Genomic DNA, 16388 nt, shown 5'->3' with positions numbered 1-16388 from the left:
CATGGACAAGGACCAGTTCCTGACACTATGTATGAATGATGGTCTCTTATGCTTGCAGACAGGAACCTAACATGACTGTTCTCTGAAAAGCTCTATGCAGCAGGGGACTGAAACAAATGCAGAGACCCACAGCCAAACATTAGATAGAGATCAGAGAGTCTTGTAGAAGAATTGGGAGGATTGAGGAACCTGAAGAGGATATGGACTACACAGGAAGACCAACAGAGGCAACTAACATAGACTATTAGGGGCTCCCAGAGCCTGGACTACCAACCAAAGAGCAACCATGGGCTTGACCTAAGCCCCCTTGCACATATGTAGTAGATGTGCAGCTTGGTCTTAATGAAGGTCCTCCAACGAATGAATCAGTGGCTGTCTCTGAATCTGTTGCTTGCCTGTGGATCTGTTCCCCTAACTGGTCCAATAGGTCTGTCCTCAGGGGGAGAGGATACACCTAATCCTGCAGTGACTTGATGAGTAAGGTTGGGGTGATATAAATGGGGGTTCCCCATTCTCAAAGGAGAAAGGGAGGATGGTTGAGGGAGGAACTGTGTGAGGGGTGCTGGAAGGAGGGGAGGCTGATATTGGGGTATCAAAAGTGTACAAAAGTGAAAGTAAAGATATTCTTCAAGAAGGAAAGCAATCACAGACAGAAGAAACAAAAAGTAGATAATTTAGGTTCATTGTAAAATACAGACCCCAGTACACTGAGCAACAGAGATGTTTTTAAACAGCAAATATGCATTTACTAAAAATCAACTATATCACAGGCCATAGAGCTAGTCTCAAATAAAGGCAGATTTAAATTACATGGGGTAGTCACTGGAATTGAAAAAATTAAGCTATAAATTAATAACAGAAAGTCACAATTATATGAACTTCTCATAAGAGTCACAGAAGACATTAAGAGCTATACTACCTATTCTGAACTCAGAATTATTGTATAGAGGAATTATTTATTGTATAGAAGAGAGAATTACTATGATAAGACCAAAAAGCAATATATGCAATAAACCAGATAATAAAGTGTCTTTATGAACTCCAAATGTAAGCAACACAAGAAGAAGAGCAAGTAGCTAATGAAGGCATCAGGTACACACCTGGTGCACAAATATACATGCAAGTCAACACTCATACACATAAGCTCATAAAAAACTCAAATCTCAGTAGAGTTGCAATAAAGAAAGTTGTAGCCAGAAGAGGGCATTGGAGATACCCTAGAACTGAAGCTACAGTTGTGAGCTGATAGGCGGGTACCAGAAATTGAACCCTAGATTTCTGAAAGATCAGCTTGTGCCCATAACCACTGAGCCATCTCCCTAGTCCTCTACAGATATTTTTTAAATTAATATATTTTTAAAGTTATCAGGTATCCAAATATGACATGTTGCACGTGTAAACTCTGTGACTAAGAGAGAGAAAAGTAGGAAAGTTACATCAATCTACAAACATATATAAGGGGTTTCTCAAGAAGTCTATAATCCCTAGCAAGAAGGTCAGGAATTGACAAGTGAAATCCATAATTTTTCAGTTATAAAATCGAAAACCAGCGAAGGGAAAGTAAATGTATTGAAAAGGAAGATGATCTATTAAAATTTAATTATGAAATTTACACAGCCTGGTGTTACCTAAAAAGGGAGTCTCAGTTAAGTGTTGGCCAGGTCAGATTGGCCTTTGGCATATCTGTGGGAGATTGTCTTGACTATTAATTACTCTACAAAGGCGCAGTCTACTGCAGACATCATCATTCCTTGGTAAGATAGTCTTGACCTGTATAAGAAAGCTAGTTAAGCATGAGTCTTTGAGTAAGTTAGCAAGAAACATTACTCCATAATTTCTGATTCAAATTCTTGCTTGAGTTTCTGAGTTGACTTTTTTTCACTGGTGAACTATGCTGTGGAAGTGTAAGTCAAATGAAGGAAATAATTTTCTTTTGGTCACAGGGTTTGCCACAGGAACCAAATGAGACTAGAACAAAAACCTATAGAATGTAAGCAATGAGTCAAAGACCAAGATCTAATCATCCCTAATTTGGTCCAATAAGAGTAATGCACGTCTGAACTCTAGCAGGGTAGGATCAATTTACACTGTTTTAATTACACTCTGTGGTCATTGCTATATCAACAACTGGAAGCTAACAGAGTAGAGGAGTAGAGGCTGAAATGTCTGGGGTGCATACCTCTGTGTGTGTGTGTGTGTGTGTGTGTGTGTGTGTGTGTGTGTGTGTGTGCGCGCGTGTGCTCATGCACATATGCATCTGTTCGGGGGTTGAAACAATGGAGGTGATATGTGATAGTGATGGAAAGAGTGCTGGGACTCACTATGCAAAGCTTCCTAACAAAAGAAGTCTGAATTTTCCCAATGGAATGCGATCTTATGAGAATGATCTTTGTGTAGAAGTTGGCATTCCATTTGCCTCTTTGTTCTCCTGGTTTTCCCCTTCAAGCTCATATTTGACAGCTTTACATCTCATCCTCCTACACAGATGGAGCTCCATGATAGATTCTGAGTTCCCTTTGCACTCCACGAGCCACTGCCACTCTAAACATGCAAACACTCATTCACATACAGTCATGCACATACAATTCACTATTGTTTCTTCCATGTCGTGATGTTTTGAGTTGCTGAGCATTTCATCCACTTATAAAATTATAATGATGAACGTTGAGTAAAACAACAAAACAAAAGATCAAGTTGTACTGGGAGAGATGAATAAAAAGCTTTACATAGAATTTTCAAGACAAGAAAGGTCCTCCAGAGGTCTCTCTCCCTATTGTCCAGTCCTCTATCATCCTGTGCCAATCACCTTTTTGTTCCTAACTTGTCTTTCATCACTTTTGTTAAAAGAAGTGGTCAGAACTATGATAGGCAGGCTGAGTGGGTGTATTTAAAGTCCATCTTTACTTTCCCAACCATAGTCTTGCTTCATTTGTAAAGCAGACTGCTGGCTATGTGCATGGCTAATATTCAGCATCCATGTACACTGTTAGAGAAGTTTCCAAAATAGCAAGCAGACCACCAAAAAGCTGGGCCTGGGAAAGGAAGGAGAATATGTGATACTAGAAATCCTTGGAAGCATAAGAAAGAGTCTTTATTTTTTTAACGTCAGCAAGATTTCTCTGGATTAGGGCTGATTGCTCTGCTGTGTATAGCATTGCAAAATGCATTGAGTTTCACAATCTCTGCGTGGTTTTCTGTGAAGTCACTGGTGGCCTCTACTCTCCAAATCAGTTCACAGTGAACACTTTGATCCACTATGATATCAGTCTTGAGCTTCTAATTGCTTCCAAGTGAATTCTGGATTGCCAAGAGTCTGGGTGGTGTCTCCCATCTGATTCAGTTCTTTGCTCTGCACTTAATATTTCTGTGTTCCCAAAGTCCTCTGAACAACTTACTATGCTAATCCTTTCAATATAACAGAAATAGCACATGTATAAGTTAACCTGAAAATGAAAGGTTAGGGTCCTTTTCATTCATTAACGAATTGTAGGGGACACACTAAAAACACAGATCTAATATGTTGTTTTCTGCCTTGAAGACAATTGTCTCTGCTTTGGATGTCCAGGTTGTTATTAGATAAAATGTGTGAGATTGGAAAAGCATTGCAGAAAGGACCTGTAGAAAGAAATACTGCAACTAAATATCTACAGATATTTAATGTATTGTTAGCTCATCCATTTCCCATGCCCACATCCAACAAATGAACACCCAATTATGTATGACTTGTGTGTCCTCTTTAATGTACAAAAATGTACAACAATGTCATTTTGCCTACCCTTCCTATATTCAGTATCACCCTTGTAACAGGCATCTTTCTTTGGCCTTCCCTACCACTTTAAAATATTTCTTAATTTCTAGAACTTCCATTAAACTTACAGTGTCAACTTTTCTTTCGTTATGTTAATAAAATTAAACAAATCAAATGCTATTATAACTAGGCAAATGCCACAGATGAGTCCCCTAGTACATAGATATCATCCCAAAGTGTTTTTTCTTTCTTGCTTGTTTATTGGGATCACATTCTCCCGCTCAAATTTCTAAGATTAAAAAAAGTGGTCGTATCTCTAGACTCTGATTCAGGAAACTAATGCTCATTTTTCTCCAAGTGATGGAGCGTAGAGAACTTGGAATGGTAGAGTCTTCAGCCCCTCTCCTAGCTTATCCTGCCATTCTCTCATATATATCTTCACTCTATCACCTTAAGTTAGGTTTAAATTCCAGACAGCTTTGCACCCTGTGCCCCTTAGCATGTGATGTCCTCTTCCTCTATTGAACTGAGTTCCTGCTTAGGATTATTTCAATTCCCAAGTCTCTAAAATCACTGTTAAGTCAAGCCAAAATGCTGATAAAGTCTCAAGTGTTTCTTTGTGTTGTTTCATAACTGTTCCTGGGAAGACATGAGTAAGGATCTATTGACTCCAAATACGACACACACACAGACAGACAGACACACACACACACGCACACACACACAAATAGGAGCATGAGTGAGGGTTCCCTGCAGGAGCATGGGAACTTCAGCTAGCTGCATCACTGAAAATAACACTCCAGCTTGGGAGCTAACTAACAAAAGTCATACCAACTAATTTCTCTGCACTTAGAGGCATCTATACCAAAGAATCTCAAAGTCAAAGCTTGGCTGATTATGAGTCTCCATAATAAGCAACCCTCACTATAGAGAAGACACTCCCTCCAGAAATGAGTTTCACAGCAGTATCATTCCATGAGTCTAAGTGCAAATTCACCAAAGGCATCTTGAAAATGACACCACATCAATTTAACAAAACAATCGCAGTAGCCCCTCAGAAATATGGAAGCTTCTGCCTTGGCTTACAGAAATAAAATAGGTTCCTCCTTAAGGATCAGGCCTTAAGTCCATTCCTAAGGTGGTTGGATGCACTCACAGTGACCATGCCACCAGTCCACCAGTCTGCACATCTTTCCTGGCACGTTGATACCAGTATAGAAAGTAGATCTCAAAACTAAGCGAGGCTGCTGTTAAGAATTCTCTTACTGTAGCCTACATTTCTATGTAGTCTATACTCAAAATGTGTGGTGTTTTCAGCAATAGAGATTTAGCATATAGCTTTAGAAGGCAATAAACTTTCGTAAATGATAAGAAAAATCACCTTTATGGTTTATGAGAGGTAGCTTACACCAAGCACTGTGATTTCTGCCAAAAATTTAAGGTTCCTGGAAACTACTTTTGCTATCCACGTGATACGGCTCATCAAAAGCTTTAAGAGTTACGTCTTTCCAAATGCTTTCCATCGAGATGGTTGGTATATAATGAAAGATCTTCAAAGGATAGACAACCTCTCTTTAAGTTCTTTTAACATCCTCTCCAAGCATGTCTTAATTGACTTTGGGATTCAAAAACTAGGCAGATACTTTTAAAATGTTATTAAAGCCCAGTATAATGAAGATAACACACACACACACACACACACACACACACACACACACACACAAAACCTCATCATTTCTATCAGTTTTTCTATGAAAATCAAAAGCATGGTTGAGAACTACTGACCTTATTTAGATCTCTGTGATTTTTCTTGTTTCCTGTCTCATCATTCTGGAAGCTTCCACAGACTTTAATATATCTGATTAAGTCTGAAGGACTCAGCAACTTTCTTGAGTTTTTTACACTAGGCTGGAAGACAGTCGGGGACTGGGCCATGCTCTTATTTGACATGTTTGCTATCTGAGCTATTTCCCAGTTCTGAAAGGTTTCTGGCTAGAATTGCAGCAGACAGCCTCTTTGTTGGGCACACCTCATCATGGAAAGTGTCCAAGGCCAACCTCTAATAACTTTTTTGAATGGGAAAAGCATATACAACATACTGTGAGGGAGCAGTAATCACCCAGCCCTAATTTTATTTGTAGCATCTCATCTACCATTAAGTCATTCTTTTAGTGACCTGCTATTCCTGCCATAAACCCTTCTAGAGACTCATTTAGAAAGCATTTGGATTTTCGCCATTTCCCTCCACCAACATCATGATACAAAGCTTGCCGAATTTGCTTTTGGGTGATATGGCTAGAACCCATTGTCTCCTGACTTTTTCTTGCCTTTTTCTGGTTGTTTTAGTATTTTTATGAACTCAGTTTGGATACCATTGTAAATCATTTTGATTATTCAAACCCTTTCCTATCTCATACTAACCACAGAGCCTTATGAGGCTCATCATTGCTACCAATGTCCTAAAACAGTCTTGAGTTTCTGAATGAGATAACATATTTCTTAAATTTCCTGTGAAAATAGTCCTATCAGGATCAGTGAGCATCAAACACCCTTTCTCCTATTCCCAGGTTCCTTTAGAATGTCTGTCATCTTTCTCTTATCTTCTAGCCCTTAATGTTCATGGGGACCTCAGCTAAAAGCAAACAATATATCTCTAGTTTCCCCAAAGAGCCAGCGCCTTAGGAAATAGTTTATTTTGTACTACCTGAGCTTCTTTGTCTTAAGGCAGAATAAGTATAGTTTCATTATTCATTTTTCTGTTTTATGGCACTCAAGATGATCCTATGTCCATCCCCATGTTCTGGACCTTCTCAAGTGAGGCTGTGAGGATGTGAGGGGCTATTTCCTTTCTTGTTTGGTAGTTTTTTCTCTATTCAAGCCATTTACATGTAGAGTACTTCTTTTTTATTATTATTGGGTATTTATTCCATTTACATTTCCAATGCTATCCCAAAAGTCCCCCATACCTTCCCACACCCACTCCTACCTCTTGGCCCTGGTGTTCCCCTGTACTGGGGCATATAAAGTTACTTAGACAAGTTCTTACTGGGTAGACAGCCCATCATCACCAGTTTATGACTTATTTCAGCAAAGCCTTCAAAACGATACCACAGATGCTTCACATTTCTGCTCTACATGCTTCCTTCAGAAGTTGAATATACTTTTGAGGCCATTTGTCATTTGAGGGGCGTAAATTCATGACTAGATCCCCTACTTGGTAACATAGCAAGTGTTTCATGTATCTAGAAAGAGAATAGAGAGAGGCAAGTAATTTTCAGAGATAGGATTATAAGACTCTATCCTGAGGAATGCTTAGACAACAGATAGTAGAATGTCCTAAGTCCCAACACATTTTCTATTCAGTCTGTCAGAAACTTAAAGCTAGCTTGGCGGTAACAAGCTTGTTGTTAAAATATATTAGCAATAACCCAGGACAGAAGAATTCTTGCTTCCATCCTCTAAAACGGTCCTTTGTATTCTTTTTGCTTTCCTCTTGTAGTATGTAAGGTTTAGCCTTGTTCTACTGTCATTTAGAGGTAATCTGTTGGAATGGCTTATTTCACTTTCTAAGTATGATTTGGATTCCCACTGAGAGGAATGTAAATGTGATTTAAATATCTTCAAATTACTTTCTTTGTCAGATTTTTAAAGCACTTCTTAAAATCCAAGTCTTCCATTTGTTTACTCATTGACCTATGCTTTATTCATTTGTTTGGTTGTATATTTATTTAACCTAGTCAATAAGCATTAATTAAACTAGCTCTCCAAACTCACAGCTTTTAATTAACCTCTCTTCTAAAGTAGATTTTATTTTCAAACTGAATTTTAAACTCCCTTCAATATAAATGACCAAACTTGCCTCTCATATTGACCCCAGTAGAAATACTTAATGCTAGAAATTCACTAGATAACTTCCTACATGCATGTTACCTAACAAACAAGCAGTTCAAACTGCAAGTATAGATTAAAGTGAATTTCTATTTATAAAAGTCAGAAGTGATCAGACAGACTTCTTGCCATTTCATCTCCATGGAAACTTTTATTTTGCTTGGCTGCAGATAAGAAAGCACTGCAGTAGGCTGACACAACTTTGGAACAGATCTTCTGTCAGGTTTGAGGACTTATTCACAATCTCTGGCATAAGGACTTAAGTCCCAATACTGGGAGTATTGGGAAATTCATAGACACAGGTTTTGAGAAGCCAGAGGATTGAATAAATATCAACTTCATAAGGCAATGATCTCCCACATGAGGACGTGAATTGTAAATGAAGCATTTGAAAATAAAAATAAAAATTTGCAACACAGACAACATAAGAGGACTTATAGCTTATTAAAAGAGTGAAGGAAGAAAATAAAGACACGGGGCTCCAAACAAGCTTCAGAAAGCAATTTAAATTCACTTTAATCTATACTTGCAGTTTGAACTGCTTGTTTGTTAGGTAACATGCATGTAGGAAGTTATCTAGTGAATTTCTAGCATTAAGTATTTCTACTGGGGTCAATATGAGAGGCAAGTTTGGTCATTTATATTGAAGGGAGTTTAAAATTCAGTTTGAAAGTACTTCTTTGTTTAAAAATGTGGAAGTGGTCACTCCTGCAACCAGGTGGAACTTTTAGTGGAGGAAGGGGGGACATAAACCTACCCACAACACCTTCAACCCAAAATTTGTCCTCCCTATAAGATTCACAGGAATAAAGAGGAAGCAGAGGAAGCCAACCAATAACTGGTCCAACTTGAAACACATCTCAAGTAAGTTAGTCAATCCCTGACAATATTAATGATACTTTGCTATGTTTGTAGACAGAAGCTTAGATGTCTCCTGAGAGGCTTCATCAAGTAGCTGATGGAAAAGGATACAGAGACCCACAGCCAATCATCAGACAGTCCTCATGGTGTCCTGTGGAAGAGTGGGGTAAAGGATTGAGCAATCAGGAGGGGTCAAGGACACCATGAGAATACCTACAGAGTAAACTAACCTGGGCCATGGGGAAGAGGGCTCACAGAGACTGAACTACCAACCAAAGGGCATGCAGGGGCTAGACCTAGGCTCTCTACACATTTGTAGAAGATGTGCAGCTTTGTGGTGATGTGAGTCCCCTAAAAAGTAGAGTGAAGGAGGTGGGGGCTGGCTCTGACTCTGTTCCCTGCCATTGGGTTCCCTTCCCCTAGCTGGACTGCATGGTTGGGCCTCAGTAGAAGAGGATGTTGTTAGGCTACCGCTACTGAATATCCCAGGGTAAGGTAGTATGAAAGGGAGGCTTACCCTTGTCTGAGGAGAAGAGGAGGTGGTAATGGGTGAGGAATTGTAAGGGTGGGGCTGGGAAAAGTGGAAGGACTAAGGTGAAGTGTGATTGGGTTGTAAAGTGAATGAATGAATAAATAAACAATGTTGAGTGGTTTGATGCTCAATTCAAGAGAACCAGGGACAAGATTCAGTCAAATTAAAGAACTGCTTATTACTGGTGAAGTTTAACTAGGAAGACAGATGCAGAATAGGAATTAAGACTGAATTAGGGGAGTGAAAGACTTGAGGAAGAAACAGTAATTTCATACCTACCTGTGTCAAACTTTCTATACATTTAACAGTATAGTTCATACAGGAAAATTCTCAGGCAGGGAACTCTTCCATTATTTGTCAGGTGGAAACAGTACTAAAGCCTGAGAAAAATTCCCAAATACCTTATTAGTATATTCCAGAATCTATTTCCAAATATAGATACACAAGATATGAAAACCTATATCACACTTATAACCTCAATTTTCCCCTCTACCTTGCTCAGTATTTTGTAAAAGAGGAGATAGACAATACCACAGAACAGAATAGTCCTAAAGTATTTTGAACTAATAAAGAAAAGTGTGCACAAACACAAGACACCCAATCTGATGGACTGCATTTAAATGTTTCAGTAAGGATCATGGATGAAAAAGCATTTATCAGAAATGACAGTAAGGGACAGGAAGTACTGTCTAGGAAGGCGATGTAACTGGGTCTAAAAGGAAAAGGCTTTGGATTGGCTTAATAGGTGAAGAATTAAAGGTAGATCATCATGATTGAAGAAACCTTGTACAAACTTTGTTTAAAGTAGACGCATGGCTAATTTTGGGCAGGGGCCACAATGTTTTTGGAAAATATAGAAAGGTCTGTTCCCCTAAATTCCTATTCTTCCTCTCAATAGCTAAAAGAAAGCTTCTCCTATTGTTGTTTTCGTAGAAAATGAATGTTTCAGGAATACAAACCAGACGTTTCATTATTGCTATTTCTCAACCCTAATAAGCTTGGAAGAAATGTCATAAATCAGGCATTTGCTATTTGTCTGAACTGTAAATACAGTAGTCAACAGAACTGTGCATGTGCATACCCATGTGTGCACAGTCGCACACACACACACACACACACACACACACACACACAGAGAGAGAGAGAGAGAGAGAGATACAGCACACACACTACATTCACACATCCACACCATACACTTACATCATAAACCCCACACAATGACACACACAGAGACATACACATACTCCATACAAACACAAACATATAGATCATAAACACAAGACAAAGATATACCCAAACACACAAACACACATAATATACAACACACACATTTCACTTATATACCCACCACACCATACCACAGGTTTAAGAAATAAGACACCAGATAAAATTCTATACAGAGGAATAAAGGTCACCACAAATGATAAATATGGGAGAAATATTTCAGGCTTTTCCCCTTCTATCTTAAATACTTTGTAGTATTAGGACTATAGTAATTTTATAAACCATTAGAAATATATTATTTAATGTTCTCATATTTAAAATGATATGTTATTCTTAAAATAAAGCAACTGTAATGACTTTAAGGTATATATTCTAAGGTATAGAGCAACCTTTAAAAGAATCAGGGTAGCATACTTGAAAAATTAACAGAAAATTAACTTAAATAGTAAATATTAGTTGTCTCAAGACAGGGAATTGACAGGGAAAATTAGAAAGTTACACATAAGACAAATATAAACAAAAAAATCCTTGGTATAACGGCTTTGAATCTAACTTGATTTATGAACATATTAAATATACATGGTCTAAACAGATATTCAGTAAGGCACAGACATATCCAAATATTTTTTGTCAACAACAAGTATTTTACATAGACATGAGTAAATTTCAAATAATGTTAAAGCATTCCACACAGATATAAGTCCTGATGATCATGAGGTTACCATGTTAGTGTCATACAAAGTACATTTCACAACAAATATATATCACGCCAAGTTGTTTTATGAAGATGAAATATTCACATTTGTGAAGCGATAACTCTAAGTATATGTCTAGTTTGAAAGAATGTATTCAAACATATAAGGACCAGTGAGCTGAAAAGAAAGACAAATCTAGAGTTTTGCATTTTGCTGGTTATAGCAAAATAGATATATAAAGAAGTTGAGAAAATAGACACCAACAAACCAAGTAATCCAAATAAAAAATGTGTTACAGAGATAAACTGAGAAGTCTCAAAAGAGGAATCTCTAATGGGTGTAAAGTACTTAAAGAAATGTTTAACATCCTTAGTCATTTGAGAAATGCAAATCAAAATGACTCTGAGGTTCCAATTTATATCCATCAAGATGGCTAAGATCAAAAGCTCAAGGGACAGCACATCTTGGTAAGGATGTGGAGCACGGGGAACACTCCTCTATTGCTGTGCATACTTGTTCAACCACTTTGGAAATCAATTTGGCAGGTTCTCAGAATATTGGGAATAGTTCAACTCCAAGACCATGCTAACCACTCCTGGGCATATACCCAAAAGATACTCCACTATAGCACAAGGACACCTGTTCAATTATGTCCATAGTAGCTTTATTTGTAAAAGACAGGAACTGGAAACAACCTGGATGTCTCTCAACTGAAGTGTGGATAACTAAAATGTAGTACATTTATACAATCAAATACTATTCAGCTATTAAAAACAAAGACGGGGCTGGTGAGATGGTTCAGTGGGTAAGAGCACCGACTGCTCTTCCAAAGGTACTGAGTTCAAATCCCAGCAACCACATGGTGGCTCACAACCACCCATAATTAGATCTGATACCCTCTTCTGGTGCGTTTGAAGACAGCTACAGTGAACTTATACTAATAAATAAATCTTTAAAAAAACAAAACAAACAAACAAAAAAACCAAAGACATCTTGAAATCTGCAGGCAAATGTGTGGAACTATAAAATATCATCCAGGGTGACGTAATCCAGACCCAGAAAGATATCCATAGTATGCACTTACTTATAAGTGAACATTAGCTATAAATTACAGGTTAACCAAGCTATAATTCATGACCCAAAGAAACTAAGTAAATAAGGAGGGTTGAAGAGAGAATGCTTGAATTTCACTCAGAATGGGAAATAAAATAGACATCATAGGTGGAGGGAGGGAGGGATTCAGGTGGGAGAGGGAGTAAAGAGGGGAACTGGATTGGGGATCAGCTGTGGAGATAGTGGTAGGGAGAGAGGTCTGGGAGAGACAACAAAATTGGTCTAGGACATTTCTGGAATTAGTAGAAACCTAGAACAGGGAGGCTTCTGGGAGTCTATGGGGGTGGCTAGCTGAGACTCCTAGCAATTAGGGATATGGAGATGAAAGTGACCACCTACTGTAGCCAGATAGAACTTTCAGTACAGGGAGGGGGAATATCAATGCACCCACAAAATCTTCCACCCAAAATTTGTCCTGGCTACAAGGTGTCAGGGATAAAATTGAGGCAGAAATTGTGAAAATGGCCAACCAAGAACTGGCCCAACTTGAGACCCCATCACATGCAAGAGAACCAACCTCTGACACTATTAATGATACTCTGCTATGCTTGTAGACAGGAGCTTAGCATAACAGTCTTCTGAGAGGCTTCATCTAGCAGCTGATAGAAACAGGTACAGAGATCTGCTGCCACATACCAGGTATTACTCTAGGAGTCTTATGGAAGAGTAGGGATAGGATTAAGGGAGCCAGAGGGTTCAAGAACACAATAGGAAGATGTACAGAATCAACTAACCTGGGTCTGGGTGGAGGGGGGTTCACAGAGACTGGACCACCAACCAAAGAGTGTGCAGGGGCTGGACCATGGGCCCTTACATAGTTGTAGCAGATGTGCAGCTTGATGTTCATGTGGGTCATGGGTCCCCTAACAATTAGAGGTGGGGCTGTCTCTGACTCTGTTGCCTGCCATTGGATCCCCTTCTCCTAGAAGGACTGCCTGTTTGGGCCTCAGTGGGAAAGGATGCACCTCCTTCTGCTGCAACTTGATATCCTAGGGAGAGATGGTACCCACAGGGGACTTCCCCTTCTCTGAGAAAGGGAGGGAATAATGGAGGGAGGGGTTTGTGAGTATAAGGCTGGGAGGAGAGGATGGATGGGAGTTGCAATCTGAATATAAAGTTAATAAACAAACAAACAAAGAAAAGAAAAATTAGCTGTGAAGATTAGTTATAGATCATTTGAACAATACAACACAGCAAGCTGAATTAATTTCTGCTTTTAAAATACTATAAGAGCCAATGAACATTCACCAAGAAAGACCATCTGCCTAATTACAAAACACAAATGAAGTAATATTTAAAGTATCAATTATTCAGAATATTATTTATTGCTCTAAAATGAAAAAATATGAAAGATAAAATTGTGCATGTAAGAACTTTTTGAACAATTCTAAATAGCTGCACAAGTATAGTAGATAAAAAAGTAGAGTTGAAGCCGGGCGTGGTGGAGCACGCCTTTAATCCCAGCACTCGTGAGGCAGAGGCAGGCGGATTTCTGAGTTTGAGGCCAGCCTGGTCTACAAAGTGAGCTCCAGGACAGCCAGGACAGCTATACAGAGAAACCCTGTCTCGTAAAAACCAAAAAAAAAAAAAAAAAAAAAAAAAAAAAAAAAAAAAAAAAAAAAAAAAAAGTAGAGTTGAAATCTAATGTTCTGCATTAAGAATTGGTGAAAAGTATAGGAACAGAAATAATGTCCACAGAAATGAATAAAACAGAAAATAGTAAAAAACTAAACAAACTAAAAAATCTTTATTAGGATAAAATAAAGTTGATCAAATGTCAAGGAAAACTAATAGCAAACAGAGAAGGAATATAGAGACTAAATAGTGATATCAAAATGAAATGAAGAATGATTACTATAAATACTAAATGCTATATTAGATAGTTAAATAATTAAATAATCTAGTGACGATTAAGATGAAATGTAGAGGGTTCTTATATTGTCTGAGTTTCCACAGATGATAAAACAAGAATTAAAATAGTTACAACTTTTAAGTAAATTGAACTAGTAAATACAAGACTTACTACAGAAAATTTCCAGTCCTATAATTTGTACTAAACACTTGAAGATGAAATGCATCCATTTACAAAAACTCTGAAACATGCAGGTTGATTTCTTAAAATAAAATCACCTCAATGCCTTTGGCACACAAACATCCTATACCAGAATAAAGTAACTATAAACAAATATGCTTCATAAAAAATAGAAAAGAATATTTTAACTGTTAACCAATAAAATCCAACAAAAACCAAAATTAAAATGCACTACAATTTAGTCAAAGTCAATCTCTGTACCCATAAAATAAAAGAGAAACCCCACATGATTATCTCCAAAAGAATGAAAAAAAAGACATTAATAAAAAATTCTCAGTAAACTATACATATAATTATCTTTAATGTCATGTATCATGTTTTACAGCTGAATACTTTGTCTGGAGCAACAGAAATCAGAACAGAGTAACCATTCATACTACTACTTACCAGCAACAAGACTAAAACTGTAGCTCTGTTCTTACAGTGTAGCCAAAGTAGAAAAAAGTCAACATGTTGAAAATAAATAAACAATTGTACTCCATGCAAAAGTCGAAAATGTCCAGAGAAATTCTAATGAATATACACAAAGAGTTATAAGAACGCAAGTATCAGACCGGTAAGTCAACAAACCAAGAGTTCAATATGACACAGCAACTTGTGCAATGAATACTAGTAGCCAATACCTGAGATTTAAATTGTACCTACATTTCATGATAGCAGGAAAGCATGGAATATTTTAGGACAAGTTGTGTAAAGTCAGATATGCAACCTCTGTACTCTAAAAGTTAAAAATTAACATTGAGTGGCAACTAAGAGAGACATAAGCTTGGTGGAAGCCACTGTACTGGTGGATTGATACATCGATGGTCTCAGTCAAATTCCAAATTCAAGCAAGGATATACACAGTCATACAAAATGAATATGGGCAATCAGAGGACCTAAAACAGGCAACACAATTTTGTAAAAGAATAATGTCGGAAGATCACATAAAAGAACTGGTTTAAGGAGACCCCTATGGAAGAGTTATGGGAAGGAAAGAAGCAATTGAAGGTGATAGCAAACCCACAGGAAGACCAATAGTGTCAACTAACCTGAACCCTCAGTCTCTGAGCTCCCAGAGACTGAGCCACCAACCAAAGAGCGCGCACAGGCTTATCTGAGGGCCCTGGCACATATGTAGTGGAGGGCTGCCTTGTTAGCCCTCAGTGGGTGAGGATGCGTCTAATCCTGCAGAGACTTGATACCCTAGGGCAGGTGGATGCCTGAGGCAGGACACCCTCTCAGAAGTGAAGGGGAAATGGAAGAAAGAACTCTAGAAGGGGGAACTGGGAGGGGAATAACATTTGGGATGTAAAAAAATAAATTATTATTAATAATTAGTAATAATAATAATAATAGAGGCATTCAGCCTTTCTTCTTAAAAGACCCTTCTCTGCTTTGACATAACAGTCAAGTATCAAGACTCACTAAAAATATAGTTGAGAGACTGGGTCAGCAAATTTGGCTACTATGCAAATAAGGAAAGCAGCTGATTTTTTTTTCATTACATAAGATTGCATTTGTCATACAAACACACAAAGCACTTCAGAGCCTCTAACTTCCATTCCTCTCTGTTTGTTCTCCCTCTCCCTGCTCCTTCTGTTAGTTATCCTTCCTCTCCAGAGACTTTGCATCTCTGTGTCACCTGTATGCTTCTAATTTTATGTATCTATAAATACTAGAACCCCCAAATTACAGATCACATGATACTTACCTATCTGAGGCTGATTTAATTCGCTTAATTAATAGGTGAATGTGTCAGAATGCCACAAAAGAATATGAGCCCTCTTAAGCTTCCTGGCCTGAAGCTCAGAGTGTGATAAATGGTCCTCAGGCTGACACACCCAGTCAACTTTGCCACAGATAGCAAAGTGACTGAGGTGAGAGTCTCCCCTTAGGGCCCTATATGAGAGTGTCACAGGACTGCACGCATCCTGAACAGACCTTCTAAATTTTCTTCCTCGCCTCCTACCTAAAAATGTGGAATCAAGACCCCACAGCAGTGACTGACCCATGGACACATAGCCAAGAGGTCAGCATTATCCCACTTCATAACTCACTTCCTCTTAGGTCCAATGAACTTCAATAAAAGACTTCTGAAGTGAAACTACTGAGTCCCAGTTTATTTTACCAGTCTCTGCCATTGTATGCTCCTGTTTTATGAAAGTCAAGGTGATTTAGACATAGCTGCAAAACCTGTGAAGTCAGGTGGCTTCTTATCAATAGCCTTATATGGTGATGGCAGAGTCTTCAGTT

The 16388-nt window shown here is 38.2% G+C and overlaps 1 long non-coding RNA gene across 3 annotated transcripts in view; it reads right to left on the bottom strand.

The window, feature by feature from the left end:
• The window catches only part of LOC110311057 (uncharacterized), a 187242-nt gene extending 172460 nt beyond the window's left edge, over nucleotides 1–14782 (bottom strand). The window contains exons 1-3 of one of the 3 annotated variants that reach the window (XR_003834997.1): nucleotides 14541–14782; nucleotides 9309–9409; nucleotides 8609–8648 (exon numbers count right to left, since the gene is read on the bottom strand). This is a non-coding gene — a long non-coding RNA (uncharacterized LOC110311057). The remainder of the gene's footprint in view (nucleotides 1–8608; nucleotides 8649–9308; nucleotides 9410–14540) is intronic. The other 2 variants (XR_015045551.1, XR_015045550.1) reach the window with 2 other exon arrangements.
• Between the last annotated feature and the right edge of the window lie 1606 nt (nucleotides 14783–16388).

The sequence above is a fragment of the Mus caroli genome, unplaced genomic scaffold (assembly GCF_978045245.1).
Source record: "Mus caroli unplaced genomic scaffold, Mus_caroli_1 scaffold_16, whole genome shotgun sequence".
Classification (NCBI taxonomy): domain Eukaryota; kingdom Metazoa; phylum Chordata; class Mammalia; order Rodentia; family Muridae; genus Mus; species Mus caroli.
This window is presented reverse-complemented; position numbering and strand designations above follow the sequence as displayed.